Source organism: Anser anser (assembly GCF_964211835.1).
Source record: "Anser anser genome assembly, chromosome: 12".
NCBI classification, from domain to species: domain Eukaryota; kingdom Metazoa; phylum Chordata; class Aves; order Anseriformes; family Anatidae; genus Anser; species Anser anser.
In genome coordinates, this window is record NC_139733.1 from 22,687,463 (window position 1) to 22,714,373 (window position 26,911).

General features: G+C 43.1%; 1 long non-coding RNA gene across 1 annotated transcript in view; it reads left to right on the forward strand.

Annotated features, from left to right (window-relative positions):
* LOC310880388 overlaps positions 1–26,911 on the forward strand; it is a 125,100-nt gene that overhangs the window by 58,296 nt on the left and 39,893 nt on the right. Inside the window, exons 11-22 of the long non-coding RNA XR_014571661.1 lie at positions 9,326–9,487; positions 9,837–9,925; positions 11,342–11,488; positions 11,594–11,830; positions 12,235–12,429; positions 12,761–12,863; positions 13,887–14,079; positions 18,718–18,952; positions 19,866–19,970; positions 21,746–21,854; positions 23,732–24,357; positions 25,449–25,613. This is a non-coding gene — a long non-coding RNA (uncharacterized lncRNA). The remainder of the gene's footprint in view (positions 1–9,325; positions 9,488–9,836; positions 9,926–11,341; positions 11,489–11,593; positions 11,831–12,234; positions 12,430–12,760; positions 12,864–13,886; positions 14,080–18,717; positions 18,953–19,865; positions 19,971–21,745; positions 21,855–23,731; positions 24,358–25,448; positions 25,614–26,911) is intronic.

Sequence of the window (26,911 nt, forward strand, 5' to 3'; positions counted from 1 at the left end):
TCTTTCATACGTACTAGAAGTCATTTTGTTTCTGTCAACAGTCTTCTGTTTAAAACCAGCTTCTGTTCAGAATACAATAAGAAGGAGGAATCAGACTCAATAATTTGCTTATGCTTCTAGTAGTTGTTCCTTACTTTATTACTTGCCAAAGTGCCAGAACTGACAAATTATCCAATAACACAAAACCGAAGGCAACATTGCAGTCGTCGTAAAGCTGGATTAGTTTATAAAGTATCCTTGTTGTGTTTCATGAAATGAATAACTGGTGTTCAGCAAACCTGTTGCAGATTCTTTTTTCCTCTTCCTTTCTCTTTCTTCTTTTTCTTTCTGCCACTAAAATGAGCATAAAGTTGGACGTTTATTTACTTGTCACAAGAGAGGAAATTCTTCAAAAAGAAAAATTGTATTCTACCTAAGCCATTTCAGAACATGAAAGTAAATGCATTGGATTTCGAGTTTGCTGGTGTTCCTGAGGTCTTTGGGTAGCTGTATTCCTGGTGTGGGGGAAACAGCTGTTTGAGGTTGGAGGTATTACAGTAGAGTAATTTTTTTCCAGAGAGTAATACTCAAATTCACTTAGTGAATTACTAAGTACTACATATTGAATTATAACTAGCATTTGATTTAATATTAAGCTTAGAACTTGCTGAAGGCTTTTGCAGGAAAATATAATGCATCAAGGCTGGCAGTTATGGCTTTCTTGCATTTTTTGTTTGTTTGTTTTTATACTGTAAGCTGTAGACGCGGACTGCTGTCTCGTGTATAGGTGTGCACACTTGATGTGCCTTGTTGTGTTCCCAAAGGTGTGCGAACCTGACAGCGCTCCTCAGGCCTGCAGAGATCAGTGCCCCCAGGGCAAAGCCAGCATGGAGCTCCAGGAAAGGCAGCAAACTTGCCTCTGTGTGAAAGTTTTTGGAAGGTGTTTTTTTTTTTGTGTGCGCGCGTGTGGTTTTTTTGTTTTTTTTTTTTTATTTTTTTTTTTATTTTTGCTTTTTCTTTTGCTAAGTTTGTTTTTGGGGCAGGTTGAGCAGACCATGCTCCACCGCACTGCGAGAGCCTCACTGGTGTGGGAAAGAAGTGCTATCAAGTCAAGTCCTGTTTTTATACATATATATATGTATACATATATATGTATACATATATATATGTATACATATATATGTATACATATATATATATATATGCTTTAAAAGCTGAAGTATAGCAGTGCATTAGCAGAGCTATACAGCTTCCCAAATAAAGCCAGGCTGAGTTCGGTGGTTCGTACTGGATGCAGAGCAAACCTACTCCTCCTGAGCTGTTTTGCAAAGACATTCCTCCTCACCTCCCTCTTCGCTCCCTGGATGCAGATGACTGGTACTGCATCCAGCTCCACAGAAAATAGTCATGTTCTGACCCAATACTATGCAATTTAATAATTAGGAAATATTTTATGGCACAGTTCTCAGTAGAGAAGAGCAAGTGCAGGTCGTGTGGAAGGCATACTGAAAGCTGTATTTAAGTCCATTTGATCTGATCCCTGTCCTACAGCCCGTTCCTCTCATGTCACAGCCCACCACCACGGCGTTCTCCTTTATGGCACGTTGCAGCGGACACGAAGGCCACAACTCCCATCTATCGGCTGGCATGGGAGGAGGTAACCTGAGCACACCTCCTTCTGTGTAATTACAGGTTGCTGCAGCCTCTGGCTGCTCCTCTGGAAAAGGAGATAATTGAAGTCACTACACCGTGTGCTGCTAATGGATCATCCTGGTCTTTAACCGATCCTCTCTGGATTTTTATTTTTTTCAAGTGTAACTTGTATTTTGCCCTGCCATTAACGTGTCAGGTCACCCAAGAATGCTTTAATGAGTGTGCCTACATAATAGGATGCCCGAATTAATTCTGGGTGTACTTGCTTATGTAGGAGGGGTGTAGCAGTGGCACTGATGAACCAGCCTGCAATGGTTGGCGTGTCCTGGTGTGCACAAAGGCAGCTCCACCAGCGTGCACCTCGTGCTGGAACCGCACAGGGCTGAGCATAGTGAGTGCTGCCGGGGCTGGGGGAAAGGTTTCCTCTCCCAGTTCCTGGGAAGTGCTGGAAAACACAAACAGTGCCGGAATAAAAAGAGCCTTCAGGCTGTTATATTCAGTCATTTATATTTAGCACCTTGTAAGATGAGTGGGAAAGCAGCAAAAACCTAATTAGGTGCAGTTTATGCTAAAAGAAGAGCTACCCCGTAGGAGTGGAGTTATTAATAGAGTTCATTAGGAACAGTTTTGAGACTGGCACTTAACTTAGCAATGTGCTATTGAAATTTACCAATGACACAAAACCTAGGGAGGGAGGTATTGCTGGTGCAGAGGAGGTTTGGTATATAGGAAGAAAGAGTTGACTGGGAGGGCTGCAGTAATGAAAATAAGATGAATAATAATTAAAAAAAATACACAAGAATATGCACTTTGGTACTTAGAAGTGAAAAATTCCTGCCATAACTGGAAAATTACAGTTGTAGATGATGGAGGCAAAGAACAATTTGAATATTGGAGTTGATCATTGCATATAAACCAGAACGCTGGTGCAGCTATGCCAGCCAGTGCATGTAGGATGCTGTTTACTATTCTGATCACAACTGCTTGAAATGGATGCTAATCGGAACAGGTGAGGACAAAGGCTTTCCATTCCCTCCCCACATCAGCATCCCTGCCTGTCCTTCAGCAGGTTCCCAGAAGGACTCAGTGCAAACAGCCCGGCAGTTCAAAGCCAAAGACGACATCAGCCTGCTTTCTGCAGAGGCATCGGGATGAAGTACCAGCAGGTGACCACAGCAAAGTGCAGTCAGATCAGCAGACGTTTCTCCTGAATGAAGGAATGCCAATTAAAAATCCACCCAAAGGAGTGAGGACCTGGCAGCCCTGTTCTGCAGGACTAGAGCACAAAAAAACCTCACTCATTTTCGGGTGAGGTTGGCCTCAACTAAGAAAATTGTAACACGAAGGAGAATACAAATACACCTGGATGAAGTGATGGGCTGTCTGTTAGTGCACGGTAAGACCCGAATACTCAGACACCACCTGATTGTAAAGCACAGAGCAAACTGTCATCCCTCTGGGATCTGTGAGTGGTACCTGACCCACTTGGCTCTTCTTGCCTGCAGAGGATTTCTGTGGGCTAGCTAAGCCTCTTTGCTGGTGACCTGCAAAGCAAGGAGACATCTGAACTTCACTAGAAAGAGGTAGACGATCCTTTGTCAGCGTGAACACCACGCTGTTCTTCCTTCCAGCTCGTTTTTCTGCCCAACCGTAGAAAAAAACAAACTATTCCCACAGCATTTGACATTCCTGCTAGACCGTCAGCTCACTCTGGTCAGTTAAAATACGTTCGTCTTTTCATTAGCTTAAACTTACAGGAAGAAAAACCTTTTTGTGAAGCCAGGAGGTGTTTGCAAACAGCAGGATTCCAGCGACTAGCTCCTGCAGGCTCCCGAGACCCGTGTGCTTTCTCCTCTTTACTTTCAGGTCTGAAAATGACAGGAAGGTCAGCGTGACCGTGGCTCAAAGATTGGGACCACAAATTTGACAAATGTTGCAGCCTCACATGATTTTACTTCCTTGAATAATTTTTTATTTTCAACAATACCGCTGCTTGAGGAGGAGGTTGACCCATGGAGCCCTTCTAAAAGACACTCTGATAACTCATGCCTTTTCACTTCAGCAGTGCTATTTGTTTGTGTGCTTGACATTTGTCCTATAGCTTTGTGCCACCTACTACAGCTCCTTCTGATTGAATCACTGCTTCCGTTATTATTTCTCCGTTCCTTGACTTTTTTCCAGTGAACTGAAAATATTCTCATTCTTGTTTGCTATTGATCAGATAATCCACAGGTCTGAGCTGGTCTGACATAGCCCAGACTGCGATTTGATGTATTAGAAGATGAGTACGTACATGGAGTGGTTTATGCTTTTTTACCCACACTTTTATAAAATGTTTTAATATCTGTAGTACATTTTCAGTGCATTACAATTCACATGAATTACATTTCAGTGCATGTAGTGTGCCTTTCTAGGAGGGTTTTCCAAGGAAATACACTTGGTGCATTCTTTCGAAAATCATCAGCTCTGCTGTTCCCCTCCAACACAAACCTCTGTTGTAGATTAAATAGTTGTTTCGCAACCAGTGTCTGAATATTTTCAACAATTTTTAAACATTTTTACTTCTTAAATCCTTCTCAAGAAGGGAAGCAATCGTTTTTCAGATGCAGTGAAGATAAGTGTGTGCTTTTCCAAGGAGGATTTCCTTGATCTCTCGCCTTGCTTGGCTGCGTTTGTACAGAAACGTTGGACAACCTCAAGCGGGGAGCAGCGCCTGCTCGAGGAGCCCTTCCCCAAGCCCCAGGTGTGGTTCTCCTCCCGGGATGATCGCCGTTCTGGTATTTTCCAGTCTGTTTCCTCCCTGAGTACTGCAGCCCCCCATGCGAGTGAGCGCAGGGTCTTTTCTTGTACATTTGGGTGTTCTGGGGTGGGGGGGTGGAAGCAATGGTCCGCAATAGCTAGGTGAGATGTAGATGCATGGACCCCTGTCTTTGAACACAATTATTCCTGTCTGAATCCAGTGAGAACATCTGTGCTTTGCTGTTGTTGTTATTTACCTTTACAGCAAATACATTTCTTCCTTGAGTTACAACAGCAAAGCTTTTGGAAACTTTTCTATGTCTCTGGGTGTTTTCTAATGGGTTACATCTGGGTTATCTGGGGAGCTTTGTCTGTTGCTCCCTTCCCCTGGTCGCTCTGGGTGCTGGCCTGTGCCCTGCAGACTGTCCCTGGCCGGAGGGAAGGGCCGGCCCGGCGGCTGTTCCAGGCTCTCATCGCAACTGAACTCGATGAAGTTTTGGAGGAGGGATTGGGTGCGTTTGCACGAAAATTCAACAAAGCTGGGAAGCATTTGCTCCTGTCAGGCTGGCCACCTTCCCTGCTCAGCAGAGACTCCTGCGGGAGCTGCTCTGAGGACTTCTGAAGCATCCGTGTGCTTTCTGGTAGGGACAGCAGCTGCAGCGGCTTGACCTTTGGGTTTGGGCCATGGATTAATTCAGGTGGCCATGCAAGCCAAGCTCAGGTTCTGCTGGAGAGATCACAAATAGCAGAGTCAGTTCACAACTTCTCACAACTTTCCATGCATCTTCAGGCAGGACAAAAATATTTCATTTTACTTCCACTGTTATTACCACCCAGATGACTACAAAGATACAGAATTATAAAACTAATTGCTTCTGCAATTTAGCTTCATTTTTACTGCGTGATTTATAGACCTGTGACAAGAAGACCCTTTCCTAATGGAGGCTTTTCCAAATGTATTTTCATCCGTTTCATAGGTCATACTCCTCACTTCAGTTCTTTTGTCTGCCATTTGCTATGGCTGTTAAACAGCTCTAAAATTAAAGTGTGATTATTCAGAAATCACTTCGTAAAACATTATATGCCATTTTCCACCAGTTTTTCCTATATGTCTTGCACTAGGCAAGAGAAACTGCTGAGTTTGAGCTAGCAATGCAAAGTTCATTATGGATAACTGTCGATTAGATAGGAAAGCGAATTATAGAAAAGAGATCAGTGGCATCTAATTGTCTCTTCTGTGGACACGATGCTTTATAGATGGAGGGAGCAGCTTGCGGTATCATTGGTGGCACTGAGATTAGTTATAGATCTCTTGCTAATGCAGACTGACAAATGGGGCAAATAGCAGAATATTTAACAACTATTTAAAAAGCACATTTCCTTTGTTCAGCTTTGGGAAGATGAATGAATTAATAGTAAATTTTATTTTAAAAAGAAAAATGTATTGGTGGTAATGTGGCGTGGGTGTTTTGCTGAGGAGGAAGGTGGGGGTTTGAATTCTAAATCACTTGTCTAACATTTCCTTCTCTGAGTTGATCTTGTGATGTTACTGGTCTGATGATGGGTACCGTATTCCCATCCCAGGCAGAGCACAGAGGCAGGTGCCATTTCATGCACCCTGAAATGTGTTTCAGCTTGTTGTGAAGTGAGATGTTTTTAGGGACCTGGTGGTTCTTCCAAAGGTGTGAGAGGGAGGGGAATGATAGGAAATTGTAGCTGCCAGTGTCCTTTTTTCCCTAGAGTAATCAAATGCTAAATAATATCACTAGCCTTAGCTGTCTCAGCATTACTGTTACTGGGCTTCCTTTGAGCACGATAACCTATGCATAGGATGCTATTACACCAGCTGAGGGGAGTGAAATGATGAGGAAGTAGAGAGCTGGGAGAAAATTTTGTTATTTTGAGTAAGATGGTATCTGATGGGGGTTGGGGAGGACTGGTAATGAAGGAGAAACAAAATGTTCAGGCAGGGAGAAGGAAAGAAACCTTATTTTGTGTGCCTTTATGTAACAGCGCTACCAAACCCAACCATTCAGCAAGTGCTGGTTAGGGATAGCGTGACCTGGAAAAGGGGCCGCGTCCTCCTCCAGCAGCCAGTGCATGAAAATAGGGAAAGAAAAAGGCCATTCAGTAAAAGAGTGAAAATGTCAAGGAAATACAGATGTCTCGTAACGTATGGGGACTTGAGAGTTAACCTAAAAGACAGAATGTTCTGCTGGAGCTTGTGTGCAAGGTTAAAGCTGTACATATTTCTCTCCCCCAAAGTCTGCTTTTTCCAAGCCTCATTAACCATTTTGCTGAACATTACAATCATTACTCTTCTGCCAGGTTTTACCACATTTTTCAACCTTTTAGGTACAGACCTTAGAATTATTGATCCAATGAATCATACTGACTGAGGTGCTGGCTGCTGCTGAAACAGTTGGGTAGGAACCAGGATGTTGGCTCGACACCAGACAAATCTGGCTGAATGTTCTTTGCATGGGGAGTGCTTTTCCACATGGAAGACGCAGCAGTGCTGAGGGTATCACCTCCTTGCAATTTCTGTGGTAGCGTATGAGCTTTAAGGCATCTAATGACAATGATGGCCAGTAAAAAAAAAAAAAAAAAACAAAAAAACAGGGACCTTTCATCTTCACTACTGAAAATTCTTCCTTACTGCAAATAATGAGATCTGTGTACCATGGAGGCATTCTGTACACAGCACCTGAGGCTAGTAATATTTTGTCATTTTATTAGCTGACTGGGTTGGCTTGCACTGGGAGGAGCATGAAGAGGTTTGACAGAGCTCATGGGGTGTAAAACTCCAGGGACGGAGGGCTTAAATGACTGCTAATAATATGTCTGTGCATACATATATGCATATATAACCATATATCATACATCTATTCTTGTATACATGTCTACAGTGCTACTGTAGATGTGATAGAAGCAGATAGATATTGGTCATGCCTCTTTTCATATGTTTTTGGAATGCCAAAAACGAAGCTATTTGTGTGAGCAACTGGTTTTGACTGAGCTACAGAAAAATCCTGTCTGAGCTGCCAGAGTGCATGGCATCAGGGGCTTTGGGTTTTTGTCTTGTAGTCAGGATTATGGTACTTAAAGAATGGGCCTAGTGTTTATCCACCACACAAATGATTAGTACAATTTGAAATCTAGAATAAATGTGCAGCCAGATGTGATGCTGCCTCTGACTCTGTTGCTGGTTATTGAGCCTGGCCATTAAAAATGGAAATAAGGCCTTTTAGAAAAGACAGTGAAATCACTGACACAATGAGCAGCAGTCGGAGTTATTCTGTTCCTGATACATGTACCCTAATTGCGGAGGTGGCCATAAACTTTGGTCTGCTTCTCCAAGAGATATGACAGTACAATAACTATAAACTAAGTAATTACAGCTAAGATATTAAAGATTCCCGAACATCTGCTAAGTCTGGGATGAGACACAAGAATGAACTGCCTGATCTTGAAAACCAGCTCTAATGTGCTCATCTCAGGCTGGATCTGGATGGATTTGGGGAAGAAATGCAGGACTCGATGTGTAGACATTTGTCCAGGGGAAGGCCTGAAAACAGAGAGCCTATTTATTAAGCAGAGTGTAAAGAGAAGGCTTGAAGGATCCCCACTGCAGAGCAAGGTGTTATTTTTATTTTTGCTGCGCCAGTGCCTGCAGGAGCAGCAGAGATTGCAGCCTCACAGCACCGGTGCTGGGGGGCAGCAGCTGAGCCCCCCCTGCTCGGGGAGCCCACGCTCCGGCAGGGACGGCGCAGATGCTGCCTGCGTTGCTCATATTTCAGGTTGCTACAGGGAATTTGTAGCAGTTAGGAACGAGATGTTCTGAGTCTCAGACCGGTACTTGAACATCAGGTTTCTTTGTCCTCTATCTCAAGCACTTCACGTTCGGGTTTTTGCTTTACCCCGGCTGCTTCAAGCTGCCAGCGCAATCCTGCGCCTTCCCCAGGCACGTCGATGAGCAGGACAAGAAGCCTATCCCCGCACAGCATAAATGGGGTGCAGTCCTTTTATCACTTATTATGTGAACTATGGTGATCTTCAGTAACAGCAAATAAACTAATTACATCGTAAGCGCTTTTTCTTTTGTGTTTACAGAACGGAACGCATAATGCATGAGTTTAACAGCTCCCCGCGCTATACTGGGATTACAAAACTGCGTATGGGTATCCGGTTTACCACAAAATATACATTAGCAATGAGCATAAGACAACGTACTTTGGCAGATCTGACTTGCTCTCCGTCAGTTTCAAAAGGAACGAGCTTTAAGATTTATTTTGTAGAAAAATATTTTGATAGAATATATAACAGATTTTGCCAATTCACATCTCTGTTTTCTTTTTTAAGAATAAAGAGATTGAAACAGTTAATAGCTTTGAATGAAATTAACTTTTCTTCAGTAAACCAACCAACCAAACAAAGCAGCTATGATGATTCTCTTGCAGCTTTCCAAAACAATTAGGCAGTAATGACTGCTGAAGAGATTTTCATGTCGTTTCAAACACTGGTTGGCACAATTGGAAGCCACAAATTTTTCTCTTTGTGACTTTATTATCTAAAAGGAAATGACTAATTTGGAGTTTGTTATTATTGTTTTATAGTCCATGAAATATAAATATATAAGTAAACACTTCCATGGATTTAAATGTATAAAATACATGACGTGGAATAGTTAAAAATTAAATAGTTTTCTTTAGCTGAGGCTGAGCCGGGCTAAATTATAACTAGGATTTAATTCAGTGGTTTTCAGTTCCCTAGTACAGCCCTCATGGATTGTAGCTGCCAGTGAGTTTCACACCAGGAATAATCCCACTGATGGCACCGGGACCTCTGTCCTTCCTGGTGCCGCTGGGCGGGATGCTCTGCAGGGTGGGTGGCAGGACAGCTTTATCGTTTATTTTTGTTTTTATTTATTTATTTTATTTATTTCTCTCACCAGGCCTGTTCTCCTAGCTTCCCATTCCCTGAGGATGCTTGCTGCACGCACAGCGGACTCGGGGAGTGCTGCCCCGTGGGTGCTGTGCCTGTGGCCGTGCCTTCCCGAAGCAGGAGCGGGGAGCACGGGGGGCCGAGGAGCTGCCCGGGGCCGGGCACCCTGCAGGTAATGCTGCTCATGCTGCTCAGCCATCACCAGTAGCTACGTCTTCTCCGAGAAGCACACATATATTAAAAAAAAAAAAAAAAGACTCGTAATTCATTTAAAGATGACCCACGATGAAGAATGTTCTATATTGCCGTGCAGTAGGACCGCTTATCCTGATATTTAACTTAATTTCTAACTCAATTTGAGTATATGAATGAATCATGACATAGGAATAACATTTGAAAAGAATGGGTTCCTCGACATTTAACAATTGTTGATCAACGTTAATAGGGGAGCAGTGAGGTCAGGACTTGTCCTGTAGCCTTTTTCATCCCAGAAATACTAATTAAATCTTGCTCCTTTGCAGTCAGCCCAGGGCCCGTCTTGCTGCAGCCAGCTCGTTCCTCAGGAGCTGTAATCCCTTCCTCTGACTCTCCCGCAGCTGGACTGCCCCAGGTAACTGCACGCAACAGCACACCAGATGCTCTTTCTGGCATTCCCCCTTACTCTTACCTTTCCTGCATGGTTTAACAGTCCCTCAGCTCTACCCAACAGGAATTGTTCCAGGTTATTTTGGTCCTCGTCCAGACCATATGTATTTCCTTCCCTTTCAAGTGCGATAGATGTGTGCTGGAGGTGGATGTCCCTGACGGGCACATCTTGTCCCCTTCCTGTCCAGAAGTGCCTGAAAACCCTCTTCTCCGTGCCGTGCTGCTGCTCTGCTGGCAACGGCACTTTTTGTCACCTCTGCGCCTGCCTCTCCAAGTCCCTTTGGCGTGTTACACTGCCCCTGTGCAAAGGAAAGAAGTCCCAATCATTTCTGCGAGCTGTTACATTAACCTCCGTGTCCCTTCTGAGATCTGGCTGTGCTCCGGTGGCCGCAGTGCTCTGCCCTCTGGCACTGCCCAGGTGGGGACAAGCTGCAGCTGCTGCTTCTCTCATTTCCCTGTCCCGCTCTCCCAGCCTCTGCTGCTTTTTTCCCTCCTGTAGCAGCCTGTCTGTCACGCAGGTTATTAGCTTGCCAGCTCTTTCCTCTGCTGTGTTTCCTACAATGCCAAGAAAAATGGGATCCTGAGTCCTAATTTCTAGGTGCTACTACAAACAACAAGGATTATGATCATTGCTACCAGTGTTTCTGATTTATTCCATTATAGTATCTCTTTATAGCACGAGCTTCATTGTATAGTAATGATAGAGATAAATTTTGGCCCCTTATTTTTCATAACCACTTGCTAGCTATATATCATCAATTTTCCTCTCATTTAGATATGTGCTTCTACTTCAGGAAAAGAAAAAAATATCCCAGTTGTCTAGGTAATAAAGCCAGTAAAACAAATTCTGAAGTGTATTTTACAATGGAATTTGATTGTGTTAATTTTTCATGTGTTAAAAAAGAGGATGCTTGCTCTCTCTGGGAAATGTTTTTTTTTCTGACATCCATAACTTGTAGTCATGTGGAAGATCTTTTTTTCACAAGGAGATAGAAACATCCCAACGTTTACCTGCCAAGTTCATTGGAAAACTATATACTAAAACTTAGCGAGGCTTAGTGTTGTACAGTTAAAGCTTGAAACAAAAACTTTAGGCAGTGTGAACCTGCCTTGTGAATGTACACCTCCCTGCAAGTCTGGTGAGAATATGGGGGGGGAGGAGGGATTAAAAAAAGTCCTCGTGAACCTGCGCTGCAGAGCCCAGCGCTGCACCAATGCTCCCGTAGCGTCTGTGTGTGGTTTCATTTTGGGTCATTAATGTCTGTTTTCATGGGTGGCTGAAGCATGTCCTGTGGATCGACTCCACCTCTCTCACTTTTTGAAGGATGACTCACTGTTTTCACTGCCCAAAGAAATAACGTATTTTGTTATGCTGTTTCAGTTTCAAACACTACAGATGGAAGTCTTGGCCCTCACCAGTCATCAACTTGCAGAAATCCCCGTGTCCCTTTGGGAAGTCGGTTGGGGATGAGCGAAGTGGCCCTCCGGGAAATCCCTGCAGGACATCGTGCTGCTGCAGGCAACACAGGTGATTCCCTCTTCCCACCTCCCCTTGCCTCTCCTTTCCCAGCCACTATACATGATTTTACCAACCAAATGTTCTTAATTTTATTTATTTTGCATTTTTAACAAGGAAATTGAGGAAATATTCAGATAAGTTGGAAGTGGTCCTGCTGCACAAGAATGAGAAATTGCCCACGTGGTTCTGTGACATTGTTCTTCAGCTGCAGTTCTTGGGAGATCGCCGCAATTGTTAACATCCAAACAAAAACAGTCTAATGAAAGTATTTTATCTGCTGATCAGCTATTCAGAGCAAAAGGGATAGCCATGCTTAGGTGTCTTTGGAGTGTGGAAATTAATGCGGCAATGGTAAGCAGAATATCTGTATTTATTTACAATTCTTAGCAAGCTATTGTGTGCATAATTTTGTTGGAGGTTGATTTAGCTTCAGTTCTCATTTCCTGCACCTTGAGCGGCTGGAGGAGCTCCAGGCCTCATCACTCCATCGGTCTGGATGCCTCTAAGCTGGGAGCTCAGCTTCGTAAGTTCCCGGTGCAGTTCAGGCTGGGCAGATCTACTGGAAAGCCATTCAGAGAAGATAATTTAGGCCCCTGTTCTGAAAACCTTCCTCATAGTGCAAATTTCTGGTTTAATATGATTTTAAAAAAAGCTTTCTGATGGGAATCCAGCTCTCACAACTTTCAGCCTGCAGAAGACTTTTTTGGTAAGATCCTTAATAGGGTAACCCTGAGTATTTTGTTTTTTTTTGATAGAGCAGGCATCAACAAGGATGAAACCTCCTCTGTGAACTGTGAAGCTGATGGGACATCTGATCTTCCTCCTTGGCACCACGGGGATTTGACCAGATAACCTAAGGCTTGTTGCTGGGGAGCAGCAGTAGCAGACTGTCATCAACAAGTGTTTATTAGAGTTTGAAGATTGAAGGAGATTTGTCTCAGGTGTCACAGGTAACAAGACCTCGCCAACACCCTATCATGCTCTGTCATTATTGTTTCACACAAAATCATCTTACACCAGAGCCTAAAACCCTCCCAGTCCTCACTGCTGCCAGTATGGGTTGCAGGGGGTGCCTGGGCCCAGCCCCTGAGGGGAGAAGTGCTGCTTGCTGAAACAAACCCCCCGAGCACAAAGGGAAGGCAAGGGCAGAGGTGAGCAAGAACAGCTCTGTGCCTGCCTGTCCTCATGCCATGCAAGCTGCTTAGGTGGGGTACTCATGTCCTGTGTGCAATGTAGTTATTTCCTTTTAATATCAGAAGTAACGTTGCCTCTTATTTGCAGTAAACACAGGAAGAAGGCCGAGGAGAAGTGGATGTGGTTGGCTACAGATCTTTAAAGAGAGGATGTGATCCAGCCTTGAGACAGTTTTCAGCTGTAACAAATGGTAATTAACTGTTTATTGGGAAAGACAAATTAGCCTAGCCAATATGCTCATAATAAAACTAAGGGAAAAGGGTTCACAGAATAAGACAAAGTTCATTATATTAGATGCATTTAGGTTCCACAACATGTTTAGAAAGACAAAATGTTTCACTGTTTTTTTTCTGCCTAAACATTTATACCAAGAAATATACAAACTCTCCCAAATCCCTACATGGCTGTGAATAAATTGGTGATGGAAAGAGTCCTTGGGTAAAGCTGCAGCTCACCCCAGCACATGTGGAGGGTTAGAACTGGCTGAAGCTGTTGAAAACTATAGCATTGAGTAAAAATTTTCTCTAAAAAGAGCAGACCAACTAACAGTTCTATTACTGATACGCTACGGCTGTGAAATAGTGCTATATCAATTTCAAGTAAATTCACATTATTGTATGTCAGAGCTTGTAGGTGATGCTAGAGGAACCAAAAATAATTAGTCTTTTGCTGCTGTGATTTCATACACATGTCAAAGTATAGCACATTGTACAGAACTTTTAATTAAGAAAGCTAACTTTTGCTAAGCACTTCTTATTTCTCTCATTTCTTTGTCATGTTATTCCTTTTTGTATTGCCAAAAAAAATGCTGGACTGTTGCATCAAATGGCCAGACAATATCACTTTACCCAGAGGCACATGCCGTATGAAGGAAGATATTTTTCTTTTACTGAAATGAATCTTTAAGAAATATATTCTGAGACAAGTGAAAAGAAAGAACACAAAATGCAAGGAATTGTCCATACTGAGAATGTAGATTTTATTCACGCTTCGTCTATATAATACCTGAAGTCCTTGTACTGCTGCTGTTGTTTGTAGTAAATTATGTATCACCTCTTTTCTGACTCTTTTTACTATTATCTCCTCAGTTATCCGTTCTTTTTCCCCTACTCATCATCTTCCTTCCTCTTCATAAAATGTTACAAAAGAGAAAATTACTAAGTTTGAGGAACAGATGAGAGGAAAATTATGTGCTTCCTATCTGTATGATCAGGCATTGCTTGTGATTGTATCTATTGTGGATGAGGCAAATAACTGCGGGGCCTGAGTAATAGCTTCAACTGGGTGAATTATATTTGAGGAATGGAAGTATCATAGAATCACAGAACATCCTGAGTTGGAAGGGACCCACAAGGATCATCAAGTCCAACTCCTGGCTCCACACTGGACTACATAAAAGTAAAACGGTATGTCTGAGAATGAATACTGTGCCAGTCATTCTGAAATTATTCACTTATTGTGGTCAATTAATGCTGTTGAATATTCTGGATATGGAAGAAAAATTCCAGGAGAAGATCCCATTAAATTTCAGTTTTTTTTTTCTGTTTGTTTCTTGGCTCTTTGAAAAAAAATGAACTAGAATACTTCTGTGGAATATGAAGAAGCCAGGTTTGTCTCATTTTCTTTAGACCAGGAAATCAAATTGTTCCCGTTTCACCAGTCAGAGTGGCTGAAACATCTGGCTGTTGGTTATCCTGGTGAAGTGAGGACTCGCTGGAGTCTCTCCTGGTGGTACCCATCCTCCTCTCACAACTGAATTCCACTCGTGCAAGAGCTGGTGCCCTAACAGACGTCACAGTGGTACAACTGGTCAAACATACCGATACTAAGTACATGTTTTGTCTTCTGTGGTCAAGAAATTGCACACATTTCACTAAAAGGGCAAAGAATAGCTTTTACACACACCTTGTTATCAACCAGGAAATAGAGAAGAAATGTCCAGGAGTAAAATGCTTTTGTAGCCATTGGTGGTTATTGTACTGATTAACTCCCAAAGACCGAGAGCATCTGACCCTCTGATTTAGTCTTCATGATTCTTTGCAAGACCACAAGGTGATGTGGCTCTCAGTCTCTGGGCATGTGCACATATGTTTTATGTTTAAGACGTGAACAGAAATGTGTAATTCTCTTCTTTTTAGAGAAACAAAAAATGCTGTACAAGAGTTTTAATCTGAATCAAGTTTTTAGTGAAGTAATTAAGGAGGCAGACTCATGGAGTCAGAGAATTCGTATTTGGAGCTTGGTGCCTGTGGTGAGATGCTGCATAGCCGTCAGTAAGAGAGATTATCATGCTGTTCCCTGAGTAAAGAACTTGCACAGCATTTCAAATACATTTGCTAAAATGCATATAATGATGATAGAGCTAGGGTGAGTTCAGTCTGTGTTTTTTTCCCCCTGGTAAAATAAATGAGGGTTATTTTTTCTGACCGTGCTGGGTGTTAGTGTAGCGTGAAAACTCTATTTATTGAAATATAGGTTGCATAGTGAGTTCTAGGGCTTGAATTTATTCTCAAATAGCAAGAAATGTACCGTGTGGCTTTCCTTATAGCATTTAATACTGTAAGGGTTAAGAGTGAATTATGTGCTTTTAATGGGACATTAACATGAGATAATGTAACTTCATTGATAAGTTTTAGAATATATTTAAATAGGTATTGTACTCAGCAGCAATCTCAACTGTATCTCATTACAAGGGGAATTGAAAACCAGACTTCTGTGTCTTCAGTGGAGTACCCACCATAGTGTGGTGTAATAATATTAGTGTTTCTGTAGGCGTTTGCTTCCTACAGTCTGTTCCCAAGGCAAAAGGGACACTGACCTTGGTATGGCTCAGCCAGAAACCATCGGAGCAGAGGATGTGCCTCTGTTTTCAGTGACATAGACTCCAAAGCCACCCAGAAACTTTACTGGAACATGTTAAACACTTCATGTGTTGGAAGAAGTAATAACACTTGTGTATTAACTACCAGTACTTCCTTTTAAAACTAAAATACGTGAAATAAAAAATCCAGTGATGAACCTAAATAAAGTTCAGCTGCTAATGCTCTTCCCGCTGGCCCATTTCTGTACTCAGACCAAGCGCCTGTTGGTGTCATTCAAAGCCTGGATGACACAGCTCTAGGGGAGCAGCGTTAATGAAAGCCGCTTTGCAGGGAGTTCACCTCCTCAGACGGACAGTTTTGTTTCCACGATCGCTTTGAAAGGAGCTGGTTAGTTATCTGCAAGTCTATTTCAGTTAGACTTGCACAGCCTCGAGTTCAGTCATTAAACCCTGCTGTTCGCTTAGAAAAAAAACCAAACGAGCCAGACCAACTGAGCAGAGAGAGTGTGTGCGTGCGGATGGCAGAAACCACTGTGCCGAAGCATCGGCCCCAGCGGGATCAGCCCTGTCCTGGGGCAGCCGAAGGCAGGGTGGGACCTGCCTGAGCCGCGGGGCTGTGCGGGGGGACCCGAGCTGCCCCGGGGCATCCTCCCCGCGCCCCCTTCCTCAAAGTGCTCTGGGGGAGCTTGGGGGGAGCTGTACCCCCATTGCACAGAGACGTGATCCCAGTAACACAGATGTAAAACTCAGGCTTTTTCCTCCCCTAACTGAAACTACTTTTGATCAATTTCCCAACAGATATTTCACGAGCAGCGGGTGCTTACCTGCTTTATTTGCATTAATTGTAGGAGGTAGTAAGTGGTTTCTTGGGGTTCGATTATACACCTGTGGTCTTAGCTTCAGCCACAGCACTCACAGACCTGTAGTCTTTTCTTCTGTCCTCACTGTTTGCACTAGTTGCTGTACAATTCTGCTTTATAGAACGTTTCTGCTTCGTAGCTGCAAGATTGCACCATCCCTCTCCTTAAGCCCATGTCTTTACCTGCTTAACTTTAGTACTTGGGGAAATGCAGACTTTATTTCCTTCCTGGGAGTATCCAAAGAATGAAGGAAAAGATGAAGAAGAGGCTATAAAAAGAAAAGAGTGAAGAAAAAAAAAAGGAAATTTGTTTTTACTATTGAAATGAAGCATATTTCTTTGCCTAATGGGATTTATCCTTTCAGATAACGTGCTTTCTCTTGTAAAGAAACAGCCATTTTCTTGTAAGCTCCTTAAGGTACAAGTTTGTGAGAGCTGTCAAAATATATTGTGTTGCTCAAGCTCACCACAGTCGGGCGGCACATGGGAGAGCCACCGGCTCCGTGCATCCACATCCATCTCTGCCTCGCGCAGCTCCAGCCGTCGTCCCTAAATCAAAGCAGGAGAGGTATCTGCACGTCAGTTAAAATAATGCAAGAAAACCTTCACAAGAGTCACGCTGCTGGTTGCAGTGCTGGGGGAAGAGAAGGAAGGTGCGTCGCTCGGTGGAAGGGTTCGGAGCTCAGTTTGTTCTTTGGACTGTTTTAGGCGAGGTGCGACGCTCCCACACCTCTGGGAAACGCGCCTGGGGGAGCAGTGAGGCGGGTGCTGCCAGCAGTGCTTGCTCTGCCCATCCCTGTGGCTGCAGGTGAAACCTTGAGGTGCCCCTGAGCAGGGCTGGAGGATGGGTAGTGTGTGCCCCAAGCAGGTGCCGTCGTTTGCTGCGGGCTCTTCTGATACCCCGAGAAAAGGGAGAGGAGCGTGTCTCCATTAAAGCAGAGTAAATTATTTCATGTTGCTATTAGCCACAGCACTGTTAAATTATACATGGCTCCTCGCTGATCAAAGCTGCAGATTCTTTCTCTTGTTAAGGATTAGCCTTTTTGTCAGACGGATGGTGTGCGATAACCTGTGCTTTTCTCACTAAATTGGCAGTCTTTTGCCCTTCTACATAAACTTTCAGTAACTGGCATTAGTACTATAAACATACATGGGAAGTAAGCTTCTGTTGCTGCATCGGTCGTAGCGAGAGTCTCAAATCTGGGGGGTTTGACTTCTTTTCCTGTCGGTGTGGACTTATCTAGCTGCCTGACCCTTGGAAGTGCTAGCTGAGCCTATTTAATTAAGCACAGAATCAGAGTGGTTTGACTTGGAAGGGAGCTGAAAGATCATTTAGTTCCAGCCCCCTGGCCATGGGCAGGGACACCTTCACTAGAGGAAGGTGTAATTGGACCTGTTAGATAAATGTGTGAAGTTGCACTGGTTTGGGATTATTAGCTTGCTGTTCATGTTAATTCTTCTCTGCACGTCCTGTTCTCTTACACAGGGCAGGCGGGGCGAGGGGGCAAAGCCTTTTTTGTGTAATATTAAGTACTCCAGGTTTGTCAGAGCCAAATTAATGGATGACACAAAACGTATGATTTCTGAAAAGTTTAATTTCTACACCTCATGTTGTGGCATTTTTCGTTTGAAATAAGCACAGCTTGAGACCAGAGGTCAGGGGAGGACAAGACACTGTACAGCATAGCTGGTAAGCCTTTGTTCTGTTCTGATGGGATTTTAAACCACACACCCACGCCCACAAAGTTTGCTGAGCTTTCATGTATCTTCAGGCTCGAATTCAACAGCCTTCTGGCTCAATGAAAAAAAAAAAAATATATATATATATATAGACCTGGCTTCATTACTTGTACCTTGGAAGTGACTTGACAGCCATTTAGAAAAATACTTAACATTCCCCAGTTTCCTGGTCCCTCCCTCCCCTGAGGAGCCCGCAGGAGCAGATCCATCCGTCTGCGTCCCCGCCGGCACGCGGGGCAGCCCGCGCTGCCCGGGCGCTTTGATTCATGGAATCAATAACTCGAAGGCTCTGCCTAAAAGGATGGAAAACGCGGCGTGACCCGGTGGATGAGTAATGATTGTTGTGTGTGGCAGAACAACCGGGCTACGTTTGTGTCAACAAATAGAGCCTCCTGAGCACAGCCAAATTGCAAAGATCCTTTCGTTCTGTTTCTTAAATCTTTGCTTTAAAGTTGACCTTATTTTCAGTTCTCTCTGGTAAATATGGTCTGGTGCTACACGAACAAATTGGGGAGTATGTTTACGCTGTGATTTATTTAGGTTTCATCTTGCCTCCTTCAAAGAGTTTATGTTAATAGCTTCGTTAGCTTACTCAAAAGCTTTTCTCGTCTTCATTTTGACTAGCCTTCCATGAAACGTCAGTCCAGGGGTATCTCTGTGGTTGTTGTAAGGGCAAGAAAAATATGCAGCAAGAAGTTCTCGTTCTTCTCCTTCCCTTGGCTGTTCCTGCCCCTCTGCTCCTGCCGCTGCTGACTGTCACGGGGGTTCAGGATCAGCCCCTTGGTCTGGCAGTGAAGAGCCCTGGTCTGCTTTGTGTCCCTGACAACAAAAAGGATGCACCCCTGGTGTAAAGGAAAAGGTAATATTCATCATATTGCAATTTACCGTGTATTAGGAAAGAACAAATGTTGCCTTTTATTGTGACAGATTTTTGTTTTATCCACCAAATTCATTGCTGGAGCAAGCTGGCACTTGCTTCTCTTGAGTCATACAGAGGGGGTTTTTTGGCACCTAATACATTAACATGTGTGTATTCTTTGTGGCTACAACTTGAACAAATGTTTTGAAATTACGACAGAGAAAATTACTTTTCTTGCATACATTAACAAGTAGGTGTCGTGTATTTTAATTACTGTGACCAAGCTGTAATTACAGCTGATAAACATACGGAGATTAAGCTGCAAAAAGAGAGGTACATTTACATTTTCTTAAGAAAGTGCCACAAAGATGAATAGAAAAGGGGAGGGGGTGGAGGGTGGTCAAAATAATGCCAAACCTATTTATATTAATAACTGAAATTCTTTGCATTTACTTATATATTATTTGTATTTACTTATAGCACACTCCATGACCTCAAAGATCTTCAGGTAGTTAATTTTGATCTAGAAAGCCCTACTACGTCAATATGTTCTCATTTTGTGATAAACAACCGTGTCCTTAGAGCAACACAAGCACCGCGGTGTTGTGGAGTACAGGAACTGCTCTGTGTGTAAAATAAGCCTGCAAAAATTTGAACCACAGCTTGACTTAAATGTGCATATGTGGCCCTGTCATCTGCAGCAGCCTCGTATCAATGCACAGTGAGGTCAGAGCAGCAGATTATCTTATCTCGTGACAAGCATGATACTACAATTGAAATGAAACATGAGTTTTAAAAAAAGTGCCCATTCTGAGATCTCTGGGAGTTCCCAGAAGACCGTGGGAAGTTGGTCTGGACTCCGTGATGCCATTGTTTCTCCCAAGATACATGAATGTCATCTTATTATTTGCAGGCTCCTCAGAAGAATGTTTTCCTGACGTGATGGAGCAACTGCCATGCTTCGTTGCTGCAAAGCACCGTGCCTTTGTGTACTGACCTCAAGCAAGAGCGAGACATGGTGACGTATCTCCTTGCACTGCAGTTCCCAGAGGTATTAATTGGTATTAAAGCATTCCTGAAATATGGCTTTTTTTCAAAAGAGTAGACTGACCAAAGAAAAGTCCCTTGCAGCCGAGCATTAAATGTTTTTGTAATGGCTCTTGAAATACTTCTGTACTGATGAAATTTCACTGTCCTTTGAAAACTGCCAAGAATTGTGCTCCTGCACCTTTATCGCGTCATTGCAAGGGTTTGTTTTAGTGTGGAGACACAGATGACTAGCAGCGTGCTGCAACTGAGAAAAGAGGACTTCTGTGACAAACCGAGGAGACAGGTTGGATACACATCACTCCTGTAAATGATAGGCTAACATATTGATCCAGGGGGAGATAGAATCTGCCATATGCTTGGTGCTAAAGTTTCTTGCCTGAAAGAACAGAGCTGGCCCCAGACCAAAACTCTGTGATTAAACTTGCTGAGAATTTCCTCAAAGATGAAGGCGTCCTTTGGCAGCTCACGTCAGGTTGAAGCAGGAGAGGACAGGCGTAGTAGTGGGCACCGGTTGCCATCATCTCCAGCAATCTCAGCGGTTTTATTGCGTGTAATAAAAGCAGAGGACCTAAGCACCTGAAATAAAATCTGTGATCCCTCTGAGGTATTTCTCGTGCTATGGTGAATATCTCCTGGTGGAGGCTTGTCCTAGTTTTCTGTAATAATGTAACGTTATTGTAGGAGAATGTCAAAGCGGTGTCTGTTCAGAGATTCTCTTAGTTCTTACTGTATTCAAATCTATACTTTTTGTGATGGCGTATCCCACTTTACAGTTCTAACATAAAGATAGCAATATTAGTTTGAGCTGTCATATGGACTTCTGGTGATTTTAAAGACTTCTGTAACTGTGCAGTCTATAGAACAATTGTTGCCATTCATGGCAAGCATTGAAAGGTTTTCAAAATTTTTCCTGGACTGACCAGATGGAGATTTTTCCTACTTAGTACAGTTTACCTTCTTGAAAGCACTTGAATTAGCTTTATATCATTCTCCAGTACTTCTCCACAGGCTGGATTTAGTGACTTGTTAGCTGGGTCGCAGCCCGACCGGCTGCCCTGGGCTGTCCATGCCAGCCTGCTCCAGCCTGTGGGCTTCAACAGCTTGAAATAAGTATTGACGGTTTCCAAGTTATTCATGGAAGCCGCCTTCCATGGAACATTCTCGTAAGCACTTTATTTTAACTCGTCATTTGAAGTTGTTATGCCTGAATTTTACCCCCTTCAAAATACGTGAAAAAGATCGTTTCCTCTGTTGGCCATCTAAATAAACCTGTGTGTCGGGAGACACGTGTGCTTTGAAGCCTGACACTGGCTTCCACCTGTCCCTGTGGGGTTCCACTGGTCTGGGGGAAACGGCTGCAGCTGAGAGTGGTATTGATGTTCCGTCTCTTCTGCGTTCTGTGTACACACTTCAAGACAAAACTAAGATATTATTAAGTTTGGAATTTCTCTAACCTCTAACTTGCTGTTTTTATGAACGGCATTTTATATGGCAATAAAATCAATGGTATACCAATCCTTTTCTTAGTCAGACTCAGCATCAAGGGAAAATTTCACTGCAGATACCAAAGATTTTCTTTCTCAGGAATAAACAGAGAACCCTCCAGCCATGCCTTTTGGCTGTTAGCATGGATAAAGGTTAATTGCCACGTTTTTATGTTTCTCTTTGTAATTAAGATTTGAGCCTTCATTGCTTTTCAATGCAGTTACTGGCAATTGAAGTTAATCTTTTTAATCGTTGCAGGAAAAGGCAGGTGCTGTACTGCAAATCCCACTTGAAATGCACGGGGCTTCAGTATTTGGAAACATGCCTATACCTAGGAGAAGCTGGAATAACATATTTGGAGAATATGGTAGGGAAAGTTATTTAAGAATAACAGCTTGACTTTTGGTTTGTATGAGAAGTGGCTGGAAGTTATGAGGATGGAAGGCAATTCCCAGGCTGAGGCAGCTGTGGACCAAGTTGTGGTTATATTGCATAGAGATTACATTGCTACTAAGGCCCGTTCTGTTTGCTGCTGCTTTTCTCTGCTTCGCATTTTAGTTGCATCAAGTTTTCCTGTTGTAACTTTCCTTAGGCCTTTCCTCATTCACGCAGCAAAAACTCAATCAAGGCTGCATTAATGAAAGAAATTGGGCTTTTTTTTTTTTTCCAAGCTACTGCATCTAGCCACTGCTGTAGGAGAGCAGGTGGAAGCAGGTCTGGGAAAACCAGCACGCCTTGTCTGGCAGCAGAGGTCAGGGCTGCAAGAAGCAGCCATTCGAGCTGTGGCAACCATGAGCAGGAGGCATCCCATGTTTGGCAGCTCCGTATTGCACAGACAGTGGAACAAATATGTGTAATTGCATCGTTTGTGTATAACGCGCGTGCTGCCTGACATTACTGTCATGAAAAAAATACTTTGCCGTGTTAATAAATAACTGCTATGTTAATTCATGTGGAAGGACTTGTAGTATACAATTGCAGGACAGGAATGAAAAAGAAGGTCCTTAGAGAGTTTTGAAACAATCCCTATTTCATCTGATTAGAAGAAAAGGCTGGTTTTTCATCTTTTCTTTTTTTTTTTGGTATTTAAATAAATCTTCTGAAATGTTTGCATGCCTGCAAGAATTCTGAAAGGCTGTTCAGACCTAAATCAAGTGGTGCTGCATGAATCTTCCCAGGCAATAAACTTTTGGTACCTTTGACAAGTTTTATGATTCAAGATAGGTGCACTGTGTTATGTATCGTATTTCACAGTAACACAGCTGAATAGATCATATCAATTTTTATATGCTAATAATTTGTTTTGGTATTTTAATACTAGGAGCTGTAATTCATATCTATTACGTCTCTTAGACTACAGATAATCTGAATAATATTTACAGAAAAGTCACTTTAGGAATACCTCCTTCATTACATTTTTCCATTGTGCAAAGAACACATGAATTAACAGGTCTAGAAATTTAAAAAATTGTATTGAAGCTCATCAGCTGGCAGGTCAGGCTTGTTCCCTGTGATTTTGCCTTTCCCTTGGACACAGGACATTTCAGTTTGCTGAGAGTTTGGACTATTTCTCATTTTCTTTGGTAATTTGTGGGTAAGCAAATAAATCTTGCTATTTGCGCACTCTTTTTGCCTAGAAGAATAATGTAAATGTTTCCTCTCAAGTTTGCCTCAAATTCCCAGAGATCTTCCTAGTGCATTAAAAAGTTTTACCTATTCTAATCTATGACTTGCTATGGGAGCAGTTGAAACTCAATTTTGCTGTTGCAAACTGGATAACGAATGCTGTGATATCGGCAGTGGGAGTGGTAGAAACACCCTAGCAATAGTGTGCAGTTACACGGCCAACTGAAAGCTATCTGGAGGGCAGCATTACTGAAAACTGGTATTGTTAACAATAAAATGACAACAAACTTGACAAAAAAATTGAAAATGCCTAAACAGAGAGTGGATAAATGAGGCTAAAAGCCTGATTTTATTTTTTTGACAAGAATACCTTCAGTGCTAAAACTAAACAAGAATACCTTCAGTGCTAAAACAGAAAGTCTCATTATTTGATAAACAATTTATCAGCTACCTGATCTTGAGCAGCTCTGAGACCCCGCCACAATATTTACATTCAACCGGACAAACTGAGAGGGCAGTACACCTGCCCTCTCTGTACACAGAAACCTCTCTTTATTACTGGTTATTTGTCCCTGTGTTTAGTATAATTAACTCTGAGTTACAAATCTGTTTTGACAGAATGCTCCAGATACTACATCTGAAAGAAATGATTGCCAAAGTGCTGAAGAGAGGAAATCTCCGGACTTATCCGTAAGACTTTCCTCTTTGCCTTGGAAAATTACCAAGCTGGATAATTTCTCAGGAGTCAGATTTTCAGAACCGCACAAAGTACGTGGAGTGCTTCCCCATCGCCTCCCTTTCACCTATGCTTTCAACGTAAGCTGCACTTTTAATGACTTTGTAAATCCCGAGTTATGGCTTGGAGAAAGGCGTGCTGCTAGGTGGTGATATGATTTCATTGGGCTTCTTCGTTGCCACCAGGAACCTCACGCAGCCCGTGGGCATGCCAGAGCTCAGCAGTGAAATGCTCAGAAGAGCCCATTTAAACCTTGGCACCGCATCGCTGCATTTGGGGGGATTTGTAACCTTTGCCAGCTTATCGTAAACACCATGCCTCGGTGGCACTTGCTGTGGCTGTAATGCAGACCAGCACCTTCTGACTTCTGCTGTCTCTGCTGACTTCATTTCAGAGATTTCAGCAGAGCACAGACACGGTGAAATCACCATTCAGCAGAGCAGGGAGAAGCAACCTCAAACCAGTCCTTCCTTCCGAGATGTGACCTCCCAAGCCACGTAGCAATGAGGTCGGTGCTCACCTTCACCTAAAGTTTGGTGCCTCTGTGCCATGCAATTTCATGTCATATCTGTTGGCTTTGTGAAGACTAAACAGATGTCTCCCACAGTGAGCTTTTCATATCATTTAATCCATTCATTTTCATATAATTTAATCCATTCAGGTTGAGTTGATGTTGCAAAAGGCAGCGTTTGGTGGAAACTCGTGAGTCTTGCAGTGCCCCTCGCAGTGTGCTCACCCACTGACCTTTCAGTGGATGACTTGCTGAAGACAAAGTAATGCTTTCTGTGTGACTAGGAGTTTTCTGTTTGGTTTTTAATACCCATTAGCTAAAAGCAAAATGGCCTTCACTAAAAAGTCAAAAGGGGAGACTGCAATTGATTTAATACTTATATTAATTTATATTCAGATGCCTTACTCTATTTGCAATTGTGTCAGCTCATAGAAACTGTGTAAAAGGAAGCACCTCTTCCCAAATATCATGTTTCTTTTTGAATAACATATTCACAGAGCTCTTCGCAGGAGAGTATTTGCAATAGATATGGTCTTTCTTGCAGTACGCTGCTGGCATTGAGCAGCTAATGCACGCTTCTTTAGTGTGCGAAATGGGAAGGCAGACTCACTTGACGACTGCTGGTTTGCACCATTTTATTGCAAATACTGAGACAGCCAACGTGCTCTTCCTTCACCAAATTCGGGTTCTGCGTGTGGGCTGGGCAGTGCTGGTGGCCATTGGACCGTTCATCTAAGCATATCTGATAGTCACTGCTTGTACTCTGAAATGAAATATTCCTTGCCTTTTAAACAAATAGCACACCGCCCACTACTACATGACTAGGCAAAGGGGACAGATGTTGTATTACAATGCGAGTCAGAAAGGATTTAAATAATGCAGCAGAGAGGGAGCAGTAGCATGGGAATGCACCACAGCTCTCAGGATTGTGTATATTGTACCTGTAAAACTGTGGAAAATGACTTATTTCACACCTTCTTTGGACAATGAAGGAGGCCAAAAGAGTGATAATTGTATTAGGAATTAATCCACTTAGCCCCTGAGTATGTTGAGATGCCCCCCCCCCCCCTTTTTTATTTTTTTAATAGGAAAACAAAACAAAACAGAAAACTGGAAGAGCAGGAGACTTTTCCCAGCCTGGGGAGCAGGACCCAAAGGGGGAGGTCCCCTGCCCCGCACCTGGTGGGGTTTCTGGAGGTTTTGTCTTGTTGTTCCTCCTGCCTTGGGGTAGGGGCTCCAGTCCTGCACTTCAGGTAAGCCATGAAACACTGTAAATTGACTGTTATTTGGTTTGCTGCGCCTCGATAATTGAAACTAATAGAAGCAAATAGCTAATATTTTCTGGTGGGATGACCTTGGGAGCAGGAGAGCAGCTAGTCACGTCTTCCTCCAGGGAAGAAACTTAGAGGAATTACTGCCAAATAATAATAATAACAGCAGCAGCACAGGCTGTAATTCCCCACTCACCTACTTCAGTGACACCTGAACAACAGCACAAAGAAAACAAGTCATTTATCACATAATTTCTCGGAATCGCTGTGTGGAGCAGAGTGGGGGAGCGGGCAGGTTCGTCTTTCCAGGCGTGCAGGTCTCTCTCTCACCCCAGCCGGTAAGGAGCTAGCAAATAGTTCTCCCCTTTTGGCAATTCATGCTTGCTTGGGCCAGATTTGGATTTGGACTGGCATGACTTGCTGTGTGTCCCTGTTTCTTTTTAAGGCACTCTGAGGTGAGAGCTTTTCTGCACCCACCTACACTTCCTAATGAGGGAATTGCCCCCGTTGCTCTCCACGTTCCTGTGCAACCACAAATCACCCACCCTGGCTATGATTTCAACCTAGTTTTTTAAGAGAGTGAGGTTCATGTGATACCTTCGGAAATGCTGAGCCTTTTCAATCTATTTTGGTCTCCAGATTTTACAGTGGAAGAGGAATCTCAGAGATAATTAAGCAGTAAAACACTTAGGGGAAAAAAAAAATTGGTTTAAGGAGAGGGCTGTTCTAAAGCACAGTAGGCAGAGGTCAGACATTAAAAGCTGTCTGGCAGCAGCATCTGACCAGGAAAACAGCAGGTGGAGAAATCTGGGCGTCAGGCAGTATCATGAAATATAGTTCATAAGCAATTGGGTTTTGTTAGTAGTGGGGCTTATGTTATAGCCTCAATTCTAGATCATGGAGGAACAGCAATGGTCTAAACATTGGGGTTGGAAATATCTTGGCACATGACAAGAGTGAGTGAGAGGTGCTGCCTGGTTTCTGCATGATATAAAGCAATTTATTGACGAAGGAGGTAATTCTGGCCATAGAAAGAAGTGAACTTGGGGTTCGTAGATTGGGGATATTCTGGTTTCTCTAAAGGGGAAAGTGATGCGGTACTGCCCAAAATGAGAGTGGTGCAGAAGAGAAGGGATGAGGACATAGTGGTGCCCACCACGACACAAACTGAAATCTTAAACCAAATGAGAAGCTGCCGTGATGCATGTATAGCAAAAAAAAGGGTCCCGCTCCCTGCACTGTGTGCTTTCTCTCTCCCCCACGTACATTCACCTCCTCCT